This window comes from Protopterus annectens, chromosome 4.part0 (genome assembly GCF_019279795.1).
Source record: "Protopterus annectens isolate FY-2018-M chromosome 4.part0, PAN1.0, whole genome shotgun sequence".
In the NCBI taxonomy this organism is placed as follows: Eukaryota; Metazoa; Chordata; order Ceratodontiformes; family Protopteridae; genus Protopterus; species Protopterus annectens.
In genome coordinates, this window is record NC_056733.1 from 1014354396 (window position 1) to 1014377093 (window position 22698).

The following is a 22698-nucleotide window of genomic DNA, read 5'->3' on the forward strand; positions in this document are numbered from 1 at the left end:
AATAGGGACACATTTAAAATATTCATCTTATAAACTTAGAAAATTGCTAAAACAAAAGGTTTTGTGTTACTATGCTGCAGGCTCATGTCTTTGTAACATGGGAGGACACCAGACCAAACCCACACAAACACAGGGAGGACATGCAGACTCCACACAGAAGGCACCCCAGTCAAGAATCAAACCAGAAATCCTCTAGCTGTGAGACAACAATGCTACCACTGCACCATCAGCTATTTAAAGAATTAAAAACTCAGGAACCACAGATTTTACGAGGAACAGAACAGAACAAAATATGAGGCAAAAATCTGCAAAAGTTTCAGAAATTGTGGTGGGTAGGGAATTCAGGCTCTTGTTACCTGCACCCAAGATAGAGGGCTCAAGCCTAGGTATTCTCTAACCACCACCAGCAGGTATCCTGAGTTCTCTCTAGCCACCAGTATAAGCCAACTGGGGCATTTTACACAGACACAAACACACACACACACACACACACACACACACACACACACACACACACACACACACACCAGCTTTCTTGTAGTACCTCCTGAGTCTCTCGTGCCTGCAGTAAATCAATCCACAGCTTTCTCAATCACAGTAAACCCACAGCTTCAGTAAATCAATTAACATAGCTTTCTTCTGCAATCACAGTAAACCAACAGCTTTCTGACTTTGTGCCGGAATGTACACTTCTGGTTTCTTGTCTCGTTCCTGGGAATGTTCCAATATTTCTGACTCTGCAGTCTGATCCCCTTCCAGTCTATGCGATTAGCACCGCATGGACTTCTGGGGAATCAGCAGTCTGCTTCCTGAATCCAGACTGGTAAGGCAGCAGTCCGGATTCACTTTGTATGGAGCCTAATGGAGGATTTGTAGGACTGTACCATTGTGGTTCACAGCTGTGGGGGCTGCTGTCCTGCAGTCCGCTATCATGAGCCACCACTGCTGCAAGGTGTCACCTTCCCACACAATAAAGATGTCATCAATAAAACATAAATAGCATGTGATATGCTGCATGTAGTCTCTGTTTAAAGCAAAGTAATCCTCCCACTTGCCCAGGGCTTTGTTAGCTATGCTGGGAGCCATGGCAGTCCCCATTGTTATACCAGTTTTTTATTTGTAGTGTTTGCCATTGAAAGAAGACATTAAAGTCCAGTACAAGATTAATGAGCTTGCTTAACTTTTGCAGTTGTGCCTGTGTATCTAGATTATGTTTCTTAAAAGACTCCATAGCTGCTGTTATACAGTAATTGTGAGGGGGTCCATATATCTTCCACACAGAGAGTTTCTTACACTGTTGTGTTTTGGGACCCTCTATACTTGTTTAGTGGGTTGTTTGAGACTTCAGGGATACCATGGAGATTACTTGTTTTTTATTGTTTCAAAGGCATACTGTAAGTGAATTGATATTCTCCAAATTACCTGTAATGTGAGTGTAGTCATCTTTAAGCAAGTGCATACATTTTGGAATGAACCCGTACCCTGTCCAGAATTAGTTTTAATGCCTTGCACCTGCTGGCTGCTGTTTTAACTCTGGCATTCTAGCTACCCTGTAAAACACAAAGCAAATTATCTAAAAACAGATGGATGGATATTTATTTTTAGAATTACATGTTCTGATTGTCTTAGATCACAAAGCAATTTTATTTCCTGGTATAGACTTTAAAATGTAACAGAGAGATATAATCTCTAAATTCTCTTTATGGCAGTTGGTGCAGAGGATTAAGGCCATGAGCTGTGGTTCCTGTGATACAGGGTTTGATTCCATCAAGCCATATTCACCTACAGTGTCACTTTGTGCAAGTCCCTTAACCAGATAGTGTTTGGGAGCAACTGGGAGTTTGGGATAGGCCTCCCAATGGTCCCCTGAACTGCAAGTTTAGTAATTATCTAGGAACCTATCATCACAGCTCCACAGTGGAGCAATAACACACTGATCTGTGCAGTAACACAGACCTGTACAATATTACTCTGTGAAGTTTGTGACTAAACATATGCATACATAGTTGTATACGCATTATATGTCTCAGACTAGGTGTAAACAAATAATAAAAGCAGAAAACTTTATTCCACAACTAGCCATGACTATCCATCTTAGTTCTTGAAGTGCAGTTACTCTAGCAGTTGAAATCAACAAAGGTGGGCTATTTTTTCCAATAGAAAATTTAGCAATGCCTTTAAATGTATAGTGGTTTCTCTGCTGTCATTCGAGCCATATTCTGACAAACAAGAATTGTTAAACTGACTCTGTTAATTCCTATGGTTCATCACACTAGGAGTCTTCAAAAAGGTGAGCTTATGGAACACTGGAACAGCAGGTGTAAGGAATTTCCTCTTTAATGGAAAGGCTTTGCAATCTTTTATATTGTTTTTATATTTAGAGATGTAGTTATATGGGTGGTAGGGGGCTACTCCCTTAGAAAAAAAAAATTATCTATATTCTTTACTATGGATGATGTATATTTCCAACTTTATATGAACCTATAACTGTTTTTTTTTTACAGATGTAACTCTGAAGACTGTGTCTTTTCTCTTTAGCCATCTATCCATTTTCAATGATAAGTTCATAGGTAATCACTAGGCTAATGACTCAGGGGGCATTTTTAAGCCTAGCCATGCTTCCCAAAAGTGACAATCAAACCCTGTACACTGTGTCTGTAATGTAAACTCCATAACCATTATGCCAACCCCCAACCCCCTATATACATGATAGCAATGCCTAACATGGCAATCAAATTCACAGTGAAATACAGAAGCTTCCTAGAAAATATGAATGGATAATGAGGTGCTGGTAGGGTGTGTACCTTTTAACACTGAGTGTCTTATTTCTGTGTACCAGGAATTAGGCTATGGTGATTCACTTTGTGTTAGACGCTTGTGTCCACATGCACGCGCGCACACACACACACACACACACACACACACACACACACACACACACACACACACATACAGACACACATACTATCTCTCTCTGTACTCACACACACACACACACACACACACACACACACACACACACACACACACATATGCAAATGCACACGCACACACACACACACACACACACACACACACACACACACACACACACACACACACACACACACATATATGTATCATTCTATTGAGCTATCTATCTATCTATCTATCTATCTATCTATCTATCTATCTATCTATCTATCTATATGGTGTCTGTGCATGTGTCTGTGTGTTAATCATATCCTAGTCACCCAGCTGGGGCCCTTGTACTTGCCATGGTGCATATCTTACATCAAAGCTCACCCTTTACACCCTTGCATTTCAGTAACTGGTTAGCAGGTACCATGGTTCTCTCTGTGTAATATTTCTTCATTATGCACGGCTCCCCTGTCTGTGTTGTACTTACACATACCTGGATGTTCAATCTGAAGCTGCTATGTGCCTTCTTCCTCCATTCAGAGATCACTGTCTGCAGTTATCTTGTGTAGTAATACCATGTTTAAAATTCACAGTGCCATTAAAATGCAGAGAGCACAGCCCACTGTGGTGAGTACCTCAGTGGTCATACTTACCATCATGTACAGACACACATATGCATATAGACAAAATGTCGTAAGCAAACTGTCTCATTCCTTTTAACTTGTAACCACTGGAATGACAGTGCATACACCTGGAGGGATCTGAAGTAAGTTACCATACTTCAGAACAATACAATTTTATATTTAGGAAACACTTCTACCCACATATATTTAAAAAAAATTGCTGCCTATTTCCAGCACTGCAGGTATGAGTTTGATATCTATCCTTTCAGTGCCTTTATACACAAAATTAAGTGCTGTATCAGTGCCACAACTGCACATCTGTCAAGGCATAAGTCCCGTTACACTTCATAAATGATCTGACTCTAGCATTAGTACAAAATACAATTTCAGACAAAAGAAAATCCAGGAGACATTTATGTATACAATAGCTGTGATGCACCCCAAGGATTATATTACCTTCATCAATCACCTTTTTATGGCAGCAACACTCAACAGGGATTTTGCAGGGGTCATCACCTCATTTCTTTATAGTAATTCCCCTGTCAAATGCACTCAGAGTATGCATTCAACAGGAAATACTTGGAACCTGCAAGCATTTTGCCTTGTATAATCTGATTTCACATTTACAGGGTACTGTCTTTGTTGGCCTTTCAGAAAAGACTAGTAGATTAAGGTTAACAACCATGTTATTGTGCTAAGCCCATTTGCACACATATAACATGTGCCCGTGCCATTCCAACAGCTCTTATTTTGGAACACCTATAATATTTTTTTATGTATAGCAAAGACATAAGCAGCATCTGAAACTTTTTAAAGAACGATATCATATTGCAATCATTTGCTCAACCGAAAAAAAAAGATGTAGACAGCAGAGTAGAGTATCTTTTTATTTTTTATTCTGTTGTAAGAAGCAAATTATAGCACAATAAGGAAATAAAAGACAGAAAACAGCATCTGAATTATAGCTATTATGACACACACATCTTAGGGCATGGTATTGACAGATTCTGTAGATTTACACATTTTTACATATGTAGTACACTTTTCATGACTATGTAGACTTACTAAATATTTTATTTTTGGTACATTTGCACTATTTATACAGCTTTATTAAGAGAACAAAGTCTGTTCTTTCATCATTTACACTAAAACAGAATTTGATCTTGGAATATGAAACAGTAGTAATCATACAACATTTCCTAGATACAGTCAGTTTTTATCAAAGTGAATATATGCTGTCATGACAGTTGTCTCACAAATCATAATAAATCTTGTCTCATAACTCCCTCACTTCTGTTATTGAACTATAAGGTGTGCTGTAAAGTATTTTGTGGCTTTATGTAATCTGAAATTAAATCAGGTAGAAAGAAAGTATAAATTTTAGCAATATTCTGAGGCGAAGGATTCACTCTAGTTAGAAAATGATACTCTTGGAAATGATTCTAATAACAAAAACGCCTTTAACTTTTTCATGAGTGAAACACAGTGCTGCATATTAAGTGTTCTGTCTTGCATGCATTCAGCATTTAGGATGCATATTTCTTAAGTAATCTTGTGAGCTTGATTTTACTTCTCCAAAGGAATGTCTTTGCTTGATAAACACATACTTCATGAAGGTGACATCCTGAATTTATATAAATTGCACTTGCTTCTCATTCTGAACCTCACAGTAGTTGATCAAGATCCACAGAATGACTTACAAACAGCACTGATCTTTTTCAAATTTTAAAAATAGTTTTTGTTGACTCCCACATTTTTTGTTCAAAAGATGGGCTTCTCAAATCTTTCTCTTTTGCCTTTGACCCATTCATTGCATCTGTTCCCAGCCCAATCATCTGACCTTGCTTTAATTTTATTTTATTTATTTTTATTTTATTTTTATTATAGAATATATATATATATATATATATATATATATATATATATATATATATATATATATATATATTAAATGGGGATAGAGTTATGACATGTCCTATTCAGACATCTCAGTACAGTAAGTATTAAATTCCAAGCTTGATTTTTGGACCAGTTAACACAACTTTGTATTTCTGAAGAAATGTAATGAAACAAATTAACATATCTCCCTTGATGGCTTGATAAAAAGTTTCCAACTATCTCTGTACATACAGCAGGTATGCTGTTGTAAGACTGCAACCACAGTGTTGCTCTCTGAGATGTCATGCAACTTTTACTTGCATTCTAATGAACAATTACTGCCATTTTGTGGCTTGTGACTATAGATGTAATCCTGATCAAACAAGAGCTCTTTTCAAGAACTTCTGAGCAGTTATTCTGTTGAATTCAATTGTTACCATATCACTTTCTAATGTCAGTTTGTTTACCATCCAGTGACTGAATAAATGAAGTTAAGTCTTAAATCATGTATGCGAGCTTGAGTTTAAAATAGGAAAAGGTAAATAAAGATACAAGCATCTTACATCTAGTATAATTTTTAATGGATATCTTTCTAAGATAGCTTTCTTTTAAAACAGCACAGTACTTTTCAAAGTGTTTAATAAAATGCACTGACTGTGCCTTGTCTGACATTTAGCCAGGCTAGAACTTAATTTTCTGCCTAATGGTGACACAAGACTGTATAACTGCCCTGATATTTTTATCCCACCCTCCGTCTAACCCTTAGGTTAAAACAGGGCATTATAGCTTCATATTTTCTAGGGTACAAATGTCATTCTACCATGTTGGTACCGAACCAGATAATTGACTGTTTAATTTGCATGTCTTTTCTCTTTTTTTTTGCCGATTCTTTGTTCTTCACCAAGGAAAATTCAGTGTACTATTTTTGTTTAAATATGTGTCAAAGTCATATCTCTCAACTGTTCAGATTTTCACAGAATGTCAAGATTTTTGCCTCATAGGTTTAGTCTGTTTCTGATAAACTCTGATTTTTCAGCAAATCATTAAGGACTGGAGTCATTAAATAATAACAGACATTTGAGTTTCAGACTTCATATCCTTCAGAAAATGCATGATAATGAAAACCTGCCATTCTAGCAACTTTCCAACTGTATAAGAGCAAGTTTTAAAATCGGTTGCTGTTTTGCGGCTCTTATGCTCCCTTACATTTGGATTTGTCCAGATTTCATTATTGAAGAGATTGAAATGTATGGTCAACTTATTTATAATCATAAAGATCATTGAATCTAGTTAATTGTTCTTCAACTAAAATGTGTTCTTTTAGTTAAGAAAGGCATATTTTTTCAGTCCATAGTAAAACCCTTGGCTGCAGCTAGGGTAGTGTTCTCTCTACTGATATTGCCATTTTGGTACTATTGTTAAGTCATCAAACCAAAGACATTGCTTTATATGCTGGCTTAATCATCCTGGCAAAAATGAGTGCAGATGTTTAGGTGCAGTTATTGTGGCTGTTGTGAAAGCTGTTACAGTCATTTGTTCAGGATTGTTCAAATAAGACCGACACGGATTGCATGTGGCTCTGTTTATCGGCACTTACTTTAGACTGGGCAGCAGATTCAGAATACTGAGCCACATGGTGTACATTTTGTTGTCTGACAAAAGTTAAAGGCACTAAATCTCAAAGTATATTATACAGTCCCCTTTATCAGACACTAAAGTTTCTAGATTTATATGAAGTACATTTAATACACACATATACTCATATATATATATATATATATATATATATATATATATGTGTGTGTGTGTGTGTGTGTGTGTGTGTGTGTGTGTGTGTACAATTCAGAATTTAATAACAAGCCATTCTTTGCATTTATGCAACATAGTTTAATAGGAAAATTCAAAACATTCTGTTATTTCTAAATGTAAATCATTTCTATAATGTATTTGCTTAAACCAAAGGATGAAACACTTTGTTCATAGGTGTGTACTAGGCTAATGGCCCTAGGGCCTTTACAAGCCTAGTCCATAGGATTACCCTGGCATCGTGCTACCCAACCTTAGTTCCCAGTGCCTCTGTCGAGTAAAGCCATTGAAGTGATCCCTGGAGAGAATTTTCTATTTCCCATCCACTCATCAAGATTTCTCTTGAAGAGGGCCAGTAAGGTGCTCTGCTTGACATGTATGGGAAGTCTATTCCATAGCATGGGCAGTCTCTGGGTTATAAACCTGTCCCTCCAGCATGTTCTGTTGATTGTGGTAATGAGGTTGAGGTCTCTGGAGTGTGTGGTACAGAGGGATTGGGATTTTTTTAGCTGTAGCATTTCTAACAGAGCTGTGTCAGACATGGCTTTGTAAGTCAAGCAGAGATCACCTCTAATTAGGTTATAAGAGACAGAGAATAGTTGGAGTTTTTTTTAGTCTGTCCATATAGGACAAATGTTTAAGGCCTGGGATCCTCTTTGTGAGGTACTTTTGTGGCCTCTCCAGTTGTTGCAGGTGTTTAGTGCGGTACATGTCAAATGGTGCATTGTTCTCAATGATTGGCCTAATGAGGGAAGAGTACAGGGAGACAATGACCTGTTTCTTCCTGGACGCAAAGCCCTTAGTAATGAGATGTGCCACATAGAAGGACTTTCAGACCACAGTGGTAATGTGGTGGTCAAAAGAGAGGTTGCTGTCAACCAGTGTTCCCAGATCTCTTATAAAGCCTTCTGTGTTCAGTGGACTACCATTGATGTATTATTAACTCCCAACATGTAATTATCTGTGAACTTAGCACCCAGGACCAAACTCTGTGGGACTTCACTCATGACTAGTCAGCAGTTGGCGTCAGCTACTTTCACACTGTGGGTTCTACCTGTAAGCCAATTTGCAACTCACCTAGTGATATAGGCATTGATGCCTAGCTTAGTGTGTTTTTCTGTGATTCCTGAGTGGGGAATGCTATCAAAGCCCTTGGCCAGATCAAGGTATGCTGTATGAACCACCTTGCCTTCATCCACAACTGTGGCGACTGACTCAAAGAAGTTGACCAAGTTGAGCAGGCATGAGCTACCCTTCACAAAACCAAACTGTGTGGGATCCAGAGTTTGGAGATTCCCTATATTCTTGTTTATTAGGTCCATGACGATGTGTTCTATAGCTTTGCATATCAGGCTCGTCAGGCTAATGGGATAATAGTTCCCAGGGTCTGTAGTCGCTCCTCTTTTGTGGAGAGGGATGACTGTAGCAGTGTGCCATTCAGTAGGGACAAAGCCTGAGGTGATGCTGTGTTTGAAAAGGGCACACAGGTGTGGTGACAGTTCACTCTGTAGTTCATGTAGAACACAGCCAGAGATATTGTCAGGTACCATAGAAGCTGTATTCTTGGCCTTGGATAATGCTGTTTTAACCTGTGCAGCAGTAATACTGGGTGCCTGGCAATCTACTGGTATTGTGACTGGTCCTTTGGGGGGGTAAAGTTGGCACTGAATCTGTTGGCCGGTATATTGGCAATATATGTTGGCTCGGTAAAGGAGGTACCATTGTGCAGTAGCTCAGAGCAAATTTGAGTATTGCCATGGAGATTCTTTACATAACTGTAGAAGGTCTTGTGGTTTTCTTTACTATCTGCTGCAATTCTGTTTTCATAGCTAACATTAGAGGATTTGATGAGGGATTTCAACTTTTTTTTGAGGCTGAAAAGGGAGTTTTTCCAGTGTTGGGACTTCACCTTATTCCACATAAGTTTCCTTCTTCTGTTGTAGGATTTGTTTATGGCAGCGGACCACCAGATTGGCTTCCTTTTTTGGAGGAGAGCGTCTTGGTTCTGTTGGGTATATTGAGATCCATGCATTTGTGTACGTATTTGTACAGTGCATTGGTGTATATGATTCGGTGATCATGCAACTGATCTCCATTTGCATGGGTGCCATGAAGTTAGCCACCTCTGTTTTTAGGAGCCAAAAGTTAGCCTTGGAGAAGTTTTTCATGGTGGTTATCTTTGCAGGGGGATGGGAGGGATGTGGATTTCCAAGGTGATTAGTTTGAGGCTGGATGTAACCAGGGAGGAGTTGACTATTGGTGTAGAGCAACAGTTGCCCATGTTAGTAATGACCAGGTCAAGGATGTTGCTACCTCTGGTGAGTGTAAGAAAGAGCTGGTCCAGGGCATTGGAATTAATGAATTCCAGGAAATTTTGGACAAGTGTATTGGTACATGAATAGTTTTCCCAGTTAATGGAGGGGTAGATGAAGTCATCCAGTATGAGAGTGTTAGGTTGGACCCTAATATTCTCTAGGGTCCTTAGGAACGTGGAGCGCTAGTCTTGGGACATTATTGGGGACCTATAGCAGGCTGCAACCTGAATTGCTGTCTAACCCAGTGTTAGCTGCAGCTGAAGTATCTCAGATGAGTTATGTTGGGCTACTTGTCTGTAGGTGTACGCATCCTTTATGAATATGGAAACACCACCACCTTTGGAGCTTCAGTCCAAGTTTTGAGGCTGAAAGGTGTGGAATGAGTAATAGCCTGGCAGTGTAGGGGTGCTTTCTGCTGCCTTAAACCAGGTCTCTGATCCGGCACAAATGTCAATGTTCTCCATTTTAAGGAGTGCTTTGAGTGAGTGCATTTTGAGATTTAGACTTCTAGCATTGAGCAGCATGACTCTCAGATTGTCATTTTCAATAACTGCCAACAACATTTTTCTAATCCTTTGAACTGTTATGATATCTGCCATGTTTCCTAAGTAATCCTTCTTAACTTAATATAAGGTGCATGTCAGCATTTCTGATCTTCTTTACCATGGCAATGCTACAGGTAACTCATAATCGGACAGTCTGTCAGAATGTTCTGGACTTAATGAATTACCCCTCGGTGCATCTATTTGGATATTGCCTTTCTTGCTACCACTTTGTATGAGTTATCAGAAATAGTTTTTCTGCATACAAAACAGTTGGTATGAGACAGTGAATGATCATACAGACTAGAATGTATCTAGTCATATACACATTTAAACAAATAAAGAGTTCTTGCCACCCTTGTAAAGTACTTAATTCTACTTAACTCTCAAATTGAGCAGGGTCTGACATAATAAGTCTGAAGTAAATCTGTGTCTGCCCATCCAGTTATCAAGACTAGTCTTAAAGGTAGCAACAGCAGTATTTAGTTTTACCAGTAGTGGTAACTTATTCCATAGGCTGGTAATACGCTGTGTTAAGAAACTATCCCTTCAACAAGTTTTGTTTATGTTATAGTGTATATTTGGGTCTCTGTTGTGAACGTTTGTAGAGGCATTGGCTTTGCAAAGAAATAGGAGGTCAAATAGGACTGAGTCTTTGATAGCTCAAAAAGCTAGACAGTGGCCACATCAGAGCATCCAGTAGGCTGAGTGTGAGGAGAGTCTTGGTCATTTTTCAGGACAGTTAAAGGATTTAAGACCTTTAATTTTCTTGGTTAGAAATCTTTTGGGGCATTTCCAGCTGACCAACGTGCTTGTATTTCTACATACCAAAGGGAACACTGTATTCAATGATGGGTCTTATAAAGGAAAAATATTCAAAGGTAGGATGCCTTCTTTGGTTCTGGAAGATACTTCTTTGTTAATTAACTTGACCAGGTAGAAGGATTTCCTGACTGCAGTGGAAACTTGATGATCGTAAGTACTCTAGTCTCTTATGACATTTGTGAAAAAGGAGGTACTGCCAGCACAGCTAGCTGGAAGTTCTCAAGTAATTATATGTCATTTGTGAATATCAACATGATTTATATAAAAGTGTGATAAAGAAAGATACTGCCAACATAGCTGTCTGGAATTTTGTAAATGGTTATGTGTCATTTGTGAAAATGAACATGCTTCATGCAAGATGCTTGTGTTACAAATGTATTACAACTGTATGGCATGTATACTAGACATGACTTTGGTCTTTAGGGATGATGGATGCATTGATTCCTTAATGTATAGGAAAGACTGTAGAAAGAATACTCTTTTGAATATGAATAGCACGCATCCTAGTAGAATATTTGGTAATATTTTGAAAGGACAGTTCCTACGAGCCTCTAGACTCCATACAAACAATGATGTTTATGTCCATGCCACTGATACCTTAACTGATGATTTTGTAAACAGGGGATATAATCTGGGACATGTTAAAAATAGGGTAGAAGAAGTTAGTAGCCTAATAGATACTGTAGGGGAACCATATTTACAGAGGCAGCATTTTAATAATAACACAAGCATCTTGTATGAAGCATGTTCACATTCACAAATGACACATAACCATTTGTTTTTTATTTGAAATATAGTAACAACATACAGGCAGTATGTGATGTCATAAGACAGAATTGGTCTATTTTATGTTCAGATGATAGAATTAGGGAAGTTGTTGGAGATCTCCCGAAGTTTGTATTTAGGAATAATTTGTCACTAAAAAGGGAGCTCTGTTACAGACCTTTTAGGAAAAATGTTAATGATAGAACTAAGTATGGTACTTTTCCTTGCAGTACATGTAGAGCCTGTAAGTTTATGTCTTGCAATAATACATTTGTACATCCTGGTACTTCAAGATGCTTTGAACTCAGGCTACATGCAGACTGTAGATCTGAGAATCTAGTCTACTTAGCTAAATGTGTAGAATGGGGTTTATTCTACATAGGTAAGACTAACCAGAAGTTTAAGGAACCTGTTTCACAACACTTATGAGATATTACAAGAAAGAACTGTCTTAATGCTCCCTATAAACATATAAAATCTAATTTAGGACATTCATTTGTATTTACTGTTGCTGAATTAATAAAGGATGCTGTTAGGGGTGGTGATATTGTCAACAAAACAGAGCTATCTGAGATGAAATGGATAGCTATTTTACAGGCTCATAGAGCACCAGGTCTTAATTTTACTATACATTTAAAACCTGCCTTGCTTTATAAGTAATTATGTTTTAGTTTGAATTTGTTAGGATCTGATGAAGCACACTTGTGAAAGTGCTAATCCTTTTTAATAAACCTGTTTTTATCTGTTGTTCTGGATTTTTATGCCTCAAGCCTTGGTGGACAAGCTGAGTTATTTCTTCATTATTTGTTATTAAATATATTTAAACCTTTCATTGTGGCTGATGTTTGTAGAACTATTTAAGTTCTGAGAGTACTTGCATGTTTATTTGGTGACACTGTGGGCCACTCGTAATAGCCTTGCTCTTGGTCAAACTACCATTTGTATTAATAGTAACATTACACAGTAAGATTGGACACCCTTTGTTAATGCCATTAAAGTAGCTGTAAGGAGCAGGTTGGTGGCAGTGGTAACTACCTTATAGTCTGGGTAAAAGGTGGCATAGCTAATAAACCTGTGTGAGCCTTTCCCAGGTGTGTGTGTGTGTGTGTGTGTGTGTGTGTGTGTGTGTGTGTGTGTGTGTGTGTGTGTGTGTGTGTGTGTGAAAATCAAACCTCAAAGAGTGTGTGTGTCAGCTACTTGGCCAGGGACGCAAAGCACTGGTTGGACAGAGAGGGTGCTGGAGATCTTGGCTTGGCCACTTAGCTGAGTTCTCAATTTTATAGCTATGCCAATGGGTAGTCTTATTGAGAATCTGGAGAAAGAGGGAAAAACCAGCCTGGACTGACTGTGGTCTTTGTATGCGCTTAAGGGAAATTGCACTTGATGCAGAGAGCTGCATCTGTAAACACTGTGTGTGTACTTGCAATCTTCCCAGTGCATGTCCCCCACTGGTGATGATTGAAGCTCCTTGATTACTGGCCCACTAATGGTGTGTCACAACATTTTCTGTCTAAAGAGAAGTGCCACTTATATGATGTAGCAACAGCTTCTTTGCAAAATACTAATATGCTGAACTTTTTCACATTTACCTTTAGACAGTTTACAGTACACCAGGTATGTGCACATTCCAACCCTTGCTGAAGCTATCTAGCGAAAGTGGGTGAGCAGATAATACCTAGGTTACAGATATCAGCAAACCTGGTGAACAATACTTCTGGGATATTGCCTTGGATATCTGCAGGACAGAGCCTAGCATGAACCCCATGGCACATTACTGATTACAATTTTACATTCAGAGAGTGTACCGACAACTTTCACATCCTGAGATCTGTTAGATAGGCAATTTTCAATCCAACAGATGACATGAGGATTTATATTAGATTTGTCTAGATTTTCAATAACTCTGGCACGGGGAATAGTATCAGAAGCTTTGGCCAGGTCAAGATAAGCAGTGCGCACAGAATGACCAGTGTCCCCAGCCTCTGTAATCATTTCAAAGAAGCTAAGTTTAGGAGGCAGGACCTGCCCTTCACAAAACCAAACTGTGTGGAGTCTAGTTCAGTTAAGTTGCGTATGTCTGCATAAATGAGTTCTGCTATGGTATGTTTCATGACTTTGCATATCAGGCTGGTGAGGCTGATGGCATGGCTCTATAATTACCTGGGTTTGTAGAGGGGTTCTTCTTCAGGCATCGATCACAAACCGAAGCTGAACAATTTAAATTGTGGCTATAATAAGAATGTAACCTGGTTTATTGAATGGTCCCATAGAAGTATTATTTTTAACCTTTTTGCAGGGTTTCTAAGATTTATTCCAAGGTGATTCCAGGGGAAACTAAATGTTTTCAGAAATAACAGGAGCAACAACATAGGTAGGTGAGGAAAAGCTACCCCTGAATCTGTCTACTAAACATATTGGTATAGCTTTGGCATCAGAATATGTAATACTATTACAGATGAGTTCATTTCATTCCTGGACATCGTTCCCTTATTAACACTGAATCTGTCTACTAAACATATTGGCTATAGCTTTGGCATTAGAATATGTAATACTATTACAGATGAGTTCATTTCATTCCTGGACATCATTCCCTTATTAACACTGAATCTGTCTACTAAACATATTGGCTATAGCTTTGGCATTAGAATATGTAATACTATTATAGATGAGTTCATTTCATTCCTAGACATCATTTCCTTATTTCTCTGACATAGATCAAGACAGATTTGTAGGTTCTTTTGGTATATGTGGCAATCTTAACTTTGTATTCCACCTTACATTTGCTCTTTAACTTAGCCTCCAAAGAGGGTTCATGCCTCATGAATGGAGAACAGCAACAGTCACCCTTCTGCACAAAGGTGGGCTATCAACAGACCCTGAAAACTACAGACCCATAAATATCACTAGTCTTATATGCAAAACCATGGACAGAATCTTCATGGAAATGATAAATAAAGACATAGGAAACTTCCTGACACTCGACCCAATTCAGTTTGTTTTTTTTCAAGGACAGATCACACCTGCTCAGTTTGGTGCACTTCTTTGAGAAGGTTACTGCAGCAATGGAGGAGGACAAAATATTTCATACTGCCTACCCTGGCTTGGCCAAGGAATATGACATAATACTCCACTTGATCATTTTAACAAACTCTGGAATTGAGGTATAAACCCTTATGTCAACCAGTGGATAGCCAGCTGGCTCACAGATGGGACCCAGGAAGTTAGAATTGTGGAGTCCACCTCTACAGTCAAAAGTGGAGTACCTCAGGGATTGGTCCTCAGCACCTTTATGGCATTTACTTTCCTGAAGTCAAAGCCAAAGTCAAGGGCCTCTGGCTGACTAAAGTTGCAGATGTTTGCAAATTAGGTGCAGTCATAGAATCCCCCACTGACACAAATGTTCACCAGGAAGAGCTGACACAGACAAATAACTTGTGTCAGAGCTATGAACAAATACTAAATGGCAAGAAATGCATAATAGTATCCATTGGGAAGTCATCCATCCCTGGTAGCTATCATATTGGCAACATACCCTTAAGTGTCAACCCAATAGCCAGGGAATTGAGGACAGACATAGACAGTAACCTAGCCTTTGACCATCACATGCCTAAAGTAGTGAATAAATTAGTCTATGTTGTGCAACTTATAAACAAAGGTATGGCATCTGTGTCTAAGGAGGACATTTTTCCATTGTATTCAGCATTCATTAGACCTATCATTGAGTACAATTCCCCCTTTGGTAAGTTCTAACCAAGCACATACAACAATTAGAATGTCCACAGAGGTTCCTACTAAAACAGTAGAGGGCATAAGTAAAATGTCCTATGCAGACCATCTCAAAGCCCTATCCCTGTATTCATTCTCCTACAGGCTGTTGAGGGAAGATATGCCTGGCATACAATTTATTGTCAGACTCCACCCTGATGGACCTCCTGCATAACTGCAAAACAAAGAGCGCCAGAATTATCAATTCTAAAAAGGTAAAATTTACCTGTGATAAAAAGAGGATCTGTTGGAGAGAGAGGTGTGTAGCCCAGAGACTATGTGATCAGAGTTCCTCCCTTTTCCAATTCAAGTATAACTTGGACAATTAGATGGAGGGCATGATCCATTCCTGGTTTGACATCTATGTCTCCAATGGACACAAGCAACCTGTACATGGTTCATCTCCCAGGCCCTGCTTGTAAATGTTTCATCTCCCAGGACCCTGCTTACAGTTATCAAGGGTACCAGAACTTGTCAGAAATTTGGGATGCATGGTTAGGCTTAAGTAGGTCATTGTGGTTATTAGCCTAGTAAACACATGTGACCCTAAGAACCTGTAAAAAGCCAACTGTTGCACAGAAATTGGGAGACCTTACCTAGGGTGAGAATGTTTTTCATGTGAATTACTTTGAAAAAGAGTGACTGTGGAACAATAGATTTTATTTGTGAACATTTGGGAATCTAATGGAGTTAGGAAGCTTTTAATGGCTGAAGACGGTGTAGTAGAAACAAGGGAGGGTTGGAAAACATATAGGATGTTGAAGGTCACATGGTGGTATGTCCAATTTGGGATACGCATTGTTGGTATCTCATACTAAGCAAGTTTTTAGACTGCAGGTAAAAAGTAGACAGAGATTCCAAGAGGTGATGATGGTGAGAAGGAAGAAGATGCAAGTAGCCATCATCATTATACAGTGGCGGGTGTAGATATCTAGCAACTGTGATAGATGCAGGAAGACTATGAATTATGGGAAACTCCTCCAAGTCAACTGTACATTTGTCTGTGAAGTAGAAAGCATTTAGGGTAGGAACTGGTGCTAAAATAAAAGACTTGAAATTGTGTGCTTGAGTGGATGAATACAATAATATATAAATGCTAGAAAGAGCCATGAGAATTAAAGATAGCATAAACAGACTAGGATGGTAGGGGCAGTTGCTGAAGAGGGTAACAATATAAGCTGGACAAGAGGAAAAGATTGATTAGAGAAAGGTAGATAGATATGGGGCAGTTAGTAGAGATAGATTAGCCACATAGATATGGGGCAGTTAGTAGACATAGATTAGCCACTCTTTTGTTTGTTTAAATGGATTCTAAGTGCACTGTCAGTAAAGAATACTCATGAGGAAATCATGGGGAGTGCGGGTTGGCATAATGGTTAAGATATTTACCTTGCAAACACAAGGTGCAAGGTTTGATTCTTACCTCTGAGAGAAACTGGCTAGACTTAAAGTTGCCCACAAAAGCAGCTATCCTAGTATTTACCTATGAACCTATTTGTGGAAGATTAAATAATTGCAGGAATAAGGTGGGAACATGATTACTGATGTTATAGTGGATGATGAGGTTAGGACCACAGACCATAAGGTAGCTGTCAAGAGAAACAACTCTTACACCTGGCACTATGTCTTTTCTACATCATTAATTGATGTGGAAGTTTGTGGTCTTAATGTGTTTGGTGTTGCAATGTCAAAATGGCACACCATGTGCACATGTTGCTGCATTTATTAAATATATTTTAATACAATTCACTGAAAAGTAAAAGTTGAGAAGTCCTGTTAAGAGTCTTGATCTCCATTTTAACTCAATGGGAAATAGAGGAAACATACTGCTTAATTAAGTCCTGAACAGTCAGAGCTCTGGGGTAAACTTCCATGTGTGGAAAAAAACAATACCACATTTGTGGATGCTGGATGTGTATTTTTTTATTTAATTGTCTTCTACATTTGTAACCACACACAAACCACATGAGTAATTTATGAATTTTTCTGTGGTGAGCAGTTCTGATCAAACAGAGAGCATTACATTTTTAACACATGAAATCTGCCTAAGAGTCAAGGATGTAAACACTTCCAATTCTGAACATGATTTATGAAAAACAGCTATAATGATTTGTAACTAAGCCCTAACAGATGAAACAACGATATGTGAAGTCTGATAGTTGCATACCTGGGGAAATATTATACCAGATGAAAGGTAATGAGGGCCTATTCTTTATAATTCTATACTTTTTGAATTACAGGGAATATTTCCATCTTAGAGATATATCATTTTTCCACCATTGTCTGGAATTTGGGGTACTCTTTTCAATGCCCTCTATAAAAAGTCGCAGTGGTCTGAAAATGCATGGATCTGACCTGTATCCTACACTTTTTCAGTCCTGTGTACTAAGGCATTGTGAAAGGGGATCATTTGCTAAAAGAAATAGTTCTGAGGAATGATGTCAACCCTAATGGGTGTCTCACTGAAGCAGAAACAAGAGGAGACATTTGAATTCATAAGTGCAGTAACTGAAGGCAGCAGTAAGGACCCGATCATGCCCTTGACTCATCAGTACTAACATTATACAAGCTTATTCACAACAACTTTTAAATGTCAGTTTGAGAGCAGTCGTTCATGTAATGATTCACCTCAAGCTTGTTACTTTATGATCAAATATCTCACAATTAAAAAATAAAATGCTCTTTGTGAGTTGGGGGGAGTGCCTCCACAAACTTTCTCAGCTTTTTATTTTTAATTTACAGCAGCTGGATTCAGAGAGAGAGAGATAAATCACTGACAGATTTCATAACAGTTCTGTCATTCTTTTAGAAGCTACACAATGTAACATTTTACAAACTGCACAATGTAACATTTTACAAGCTGCACAATGTAACATTTTACAAGCTACACAATGTAACATGTTACAACCTGCACAATGTAACATTTTACAAGCTGCACAATGTAACATTTTACAAGCTACACAATGTAACATTAAACAAGTTACACAATGTAACATTTTACAAGCTGCATAATGTAACATTTTACAAGCTACACAATGTAACATTTTACAAGCTGCACACTGTAACATTTTACAAGCTGCACAATGTAACATTTTACAAGCTGCACAATGTAACATTTTACAAGCTACACAATGTAACATTTTACAAGCTGTACACTGTAAGATTTTACAAGCTACACAATGTAACATTTTACAAGCTGCACACTGTAACATTTTACAAGCTGCACAATGTAGCATTTTCCAAGCTGCACAATGTAACATTTTACAAGCTGCACAATGTAACATTTTACAAGCTACACAATGTAACATTTTATAAGCTGCACAATGTAACATTGTACAAGTTGCACGCTGTAACATTTTACAAGCTGCACAATGTAACATTTTCCAAGCTGCACAATGTAACATTTTACAAGCTGCACAATGTAACATTTTACAAGCTACACAATGTAATATTTTACAAGCTGCACACTGTAACATTTTACAAGCTGCACAATGTAACATTTTACAAGCTACACAATGTGACATTTTACAAGCTGCACAATGTAACATTTTACAAGCTACACAATGTAACATTTGTCTCATTCTTTCTATGGAGCACCATCCCTGAAGCAATTACAGCTTATGGATTTGTGTATATTATTGTCTTCGTGCCACTTGAAATGAGTGAAGTCAATGTGAGGAAATGCCACCTGAGGTTTTAGTGCTTCAGCAACTCTATTTTAAGAGTAAGTGAGCCAAACAAATGGCTGATATGTGTACAGTATAAGGTTTGGTTAGCACTATAAAAACAGGCTGTATGCTGAAGGCCACCATTACCTACCACTAGTAATTCCAGATTTTGAAGTCAAACACCACCACAAAGAAAAGAAAAACAGTACCCATCAGTGAAAAGAAATGTTGCATAGCTTGAAACAGAGTGGGTGGGTGGCACAGTGGTGCAGCAGTTAACATCGTCACCTCACAGCAAGAAGTTCTCTCATTTGATTCTTAGCTGAGGTGCTTTCTGTGCTGAATTTGCCTGTCCTTCCCGTGCTTGCATGGGGGTACGCCGGTTTTCTCCCACATTTCAAAGTCATGCTTCTGGAGAGGTTCTACCAGGGCCTCCACTGAAAATAGGGTCTGTACTAGCTGGACTTTCCCAGTCAACAAATAATAAATAAATAAAAAGTAACTAGTGTCCAAGACCTGCTTGAGTATGCCTGATAATGGTCAGCAGAATGAATTACTACAGCTCTGACTGGTGCATATATTTTCCATGTTATTAGGTTAGATGGAATGATAATTAACTATTTTTCTGTTATCCTTAAAAGGATTTAGAAACACTGTAATAAGGGACCTGTGGCATTTGGCTGGTTTATAGTTTATAAGGAATAGGAATAAGGCCATCTGGCTAAGGTGCTTTCCATCTTAGGTGCCCAGGTTATTGTCTTAATGACTAGACCTATGTTCATCAAAATAATATAGCGACCATTGACCATGTCAGCTTGGAAATATTCAATGAATTGAAAAAGGTGGAGAGCTATCTTCTGCATATCCCAATCTCTGGGGTATGAGAGGTGGATTGTATACCTGGCAGTAAATATTACAGAAGGCCCTATTTTAATCTCTGCCAGTCTTAAGAGAGGTATGCTACTATACTTTTTACAGCAGTGCTGTGAGAGTTGCATTGTTTAATGTAGTAGGTTATTAAGCTGCCAAGCCAGCATTGCAGAATGTCAATTTGGATGCTAGCCTTTCTATTTACAGATGGAAGCTTGTTTTCAGGGAAGTCTCTATATTATGTTTCATTTTGCCTTTAAGCTTCTTTATACATTGTATCCTTCCAGTACTGCTTGATTGAGTGTCCTTATCTTTTGATCTGCCACGCCCATTAAATTAGTCTTAGATACATTGCAACAATGTCTAGCTTCTAATTTTGAAAACGTCTACCTAATAAAAGACAGGCATAATGTTTCTGAGATTTTCTCCAACAAACTGCCCTGCACCTTCTTTATTAGGTCAGTTGTATCCCTTTACTAGAAGATATAGGGGTCCACATTCCCAGATTAGATGATAAAGTGAGAGAGGGGGAAAGAGTGAATAGGACTGATTCGTAGTAGTTTGCAGATATTTAGCCTCCTTGAATCAATTGGAGAAAACTCATACCAGTAATCTAAGCAGGCACTGTTTAAATACAATGGTAAGAATGTAAAGCCAAACTTGTCTAGATTTCTACATTACCAACTGCCTCACAAAGCATGTCTGCAAAAAAATGGCTTACTGGCACAGCAGCACTTGAAGTAGAAAAAAAATAAAACAAGTGACTGAACAGTCTACTGTATCTGTGATCACATCATTGTATTATCAGTATGGCAAAATATTTGATATCTGTAGTGCTATTGCTCCTGTAGCACAGTTATACTACCCTTACAAAGTGTTTCTGTTCTTAGCAGCATCATTGACAAGCTCCTGCCATAGTCTGAACTGACGGCCTGCCAGTTAAAATGGTATGTCTTTCATTATTACTTTGGAGATCCAGTCTTTATTCCTGTCTGACATTGATGGAGGCCATAAACATCTATGAGCCATTTCAGATATTAGTCGTCAGCCGCTGAAATGTTAAAAATCTTAGGGGGGGGTTGTTCTTCAAAGAAACACTTATATTACATCTCTTTGATAGTGGAAAGAAGACAATAAGCTTATATTATTTGAGGTTACTCTCCAAGTTAGCTAGAACACAATATGAGAAATTTCACCTCGAAGCATGTATTGAGCAGAAGCTTGTGCCTCGTGGACTCAGAATACTAAAAATGCCAGCCGAAATTGATTGTGACAGTTTTCTTTTAACTGAATGGCAAAGGTTGAACATTGCTACTAGCTTCAACTATATTAAACTGCTGATTGCAGCTGTAATAAGGCATGAAGCTAAATTATTAGAAGACATTAAAAATAAGTACTTATATCTTAATAGCAAATATAATGGTGACTCTTTCATTAAACTTTTGCAAGATACTTTAAGCAACGTAGATACTTATAAGTGTAAACTACTACAAATTAAGTTAAAGAAGCTGCAGAGAGATCGTTCTGATTTTTCATTGGGTCACATATTCATGTGGCCACGAGAACCAATGGTATCGGAGCAAACAACAGTTTTAACTCCAAGAGTACCGGAAGTGAATGCATGCACTCAAGGAACTGAAAGCGCTCTCCACTGTGAGTTTAACAGAGTTATTCCCTCGGACCAAACTGAGTCAACAGGTTTGGTCGCTGAAGAGAGAATTATTATGCCAACAGTTCCTTCTAGTCCCAATATGTGTGTGCAGGGGGCTAGGAGAAAGGTGCTAACAGTAGCGCAAGTACATAGGAGTGATGCCAACACTAAATCTGTAACACCCAATATGTCCAGTACTGCTCATTTGCAACCTAACGAGTATGAGCTAAATTTTCCATTACCAATAAGAGACAACTCTGTGGGAAGAGTGGATGGCCAGAGGAAACAGAATCAAGTACATGGAAGGAGCAACACAAGGAACAAGAGGAAATACGAAGAAGAAACCAGCAATGTTTACACCATCAAGAAGGCTTTTCAAAAAGTAAGACTCTAGTTGTTAATCTTTCAAAGCGTTTGCTCGCTGATGTTGAACTGAGTGTTTTAACAAGAGGCTTGTCATTTATACCTGCCTCTGATATGACTATAACTGATGCTGTATTTGATTTAAAACTTTTTACTAGAAATTTGAATTTGAAATTAATGTTTTTGCATACTAATAATGAACATGACTCTGTTTTTAGGAGACCCAGCACTTTCATACCTAAAATGAATCCTATAGTTAGTGCTTTTGAACAATTATGTGTAAATGACTTTTATAATGTTTTTGATAATAATATTAATTTTAATAAAACATATAACCTCAGCAAAAATGAAATGGATACTTTAAATGAACTCAAAAATGATTGTAGCTTGGTAATTAGACCGGCTGGTAAAGGTGGACAGATAGTCATCCTAGACAAAGGAAACTATGATTCATTGATGTATGAGATGCGTAATGACATTAATTTTTATCAGCCTATTACCAAGGTAATTGCAGATCAAATGATTCAGCATATTATTAATGAAATTAAGAGAATGCAATTTGAGTGTTTAATTACTGATGAATTGATTCAATACTTTTTAGTTTATAAACCTGTAATACCTATTATACAAGGTCTCCCGAAGCTACACAAGGATAGTAATAGACCGCCTATGAGGCCTATAGTTTCAGGGAGGGGATGGTCAACTGAGGCCATCTCGATTTATGTA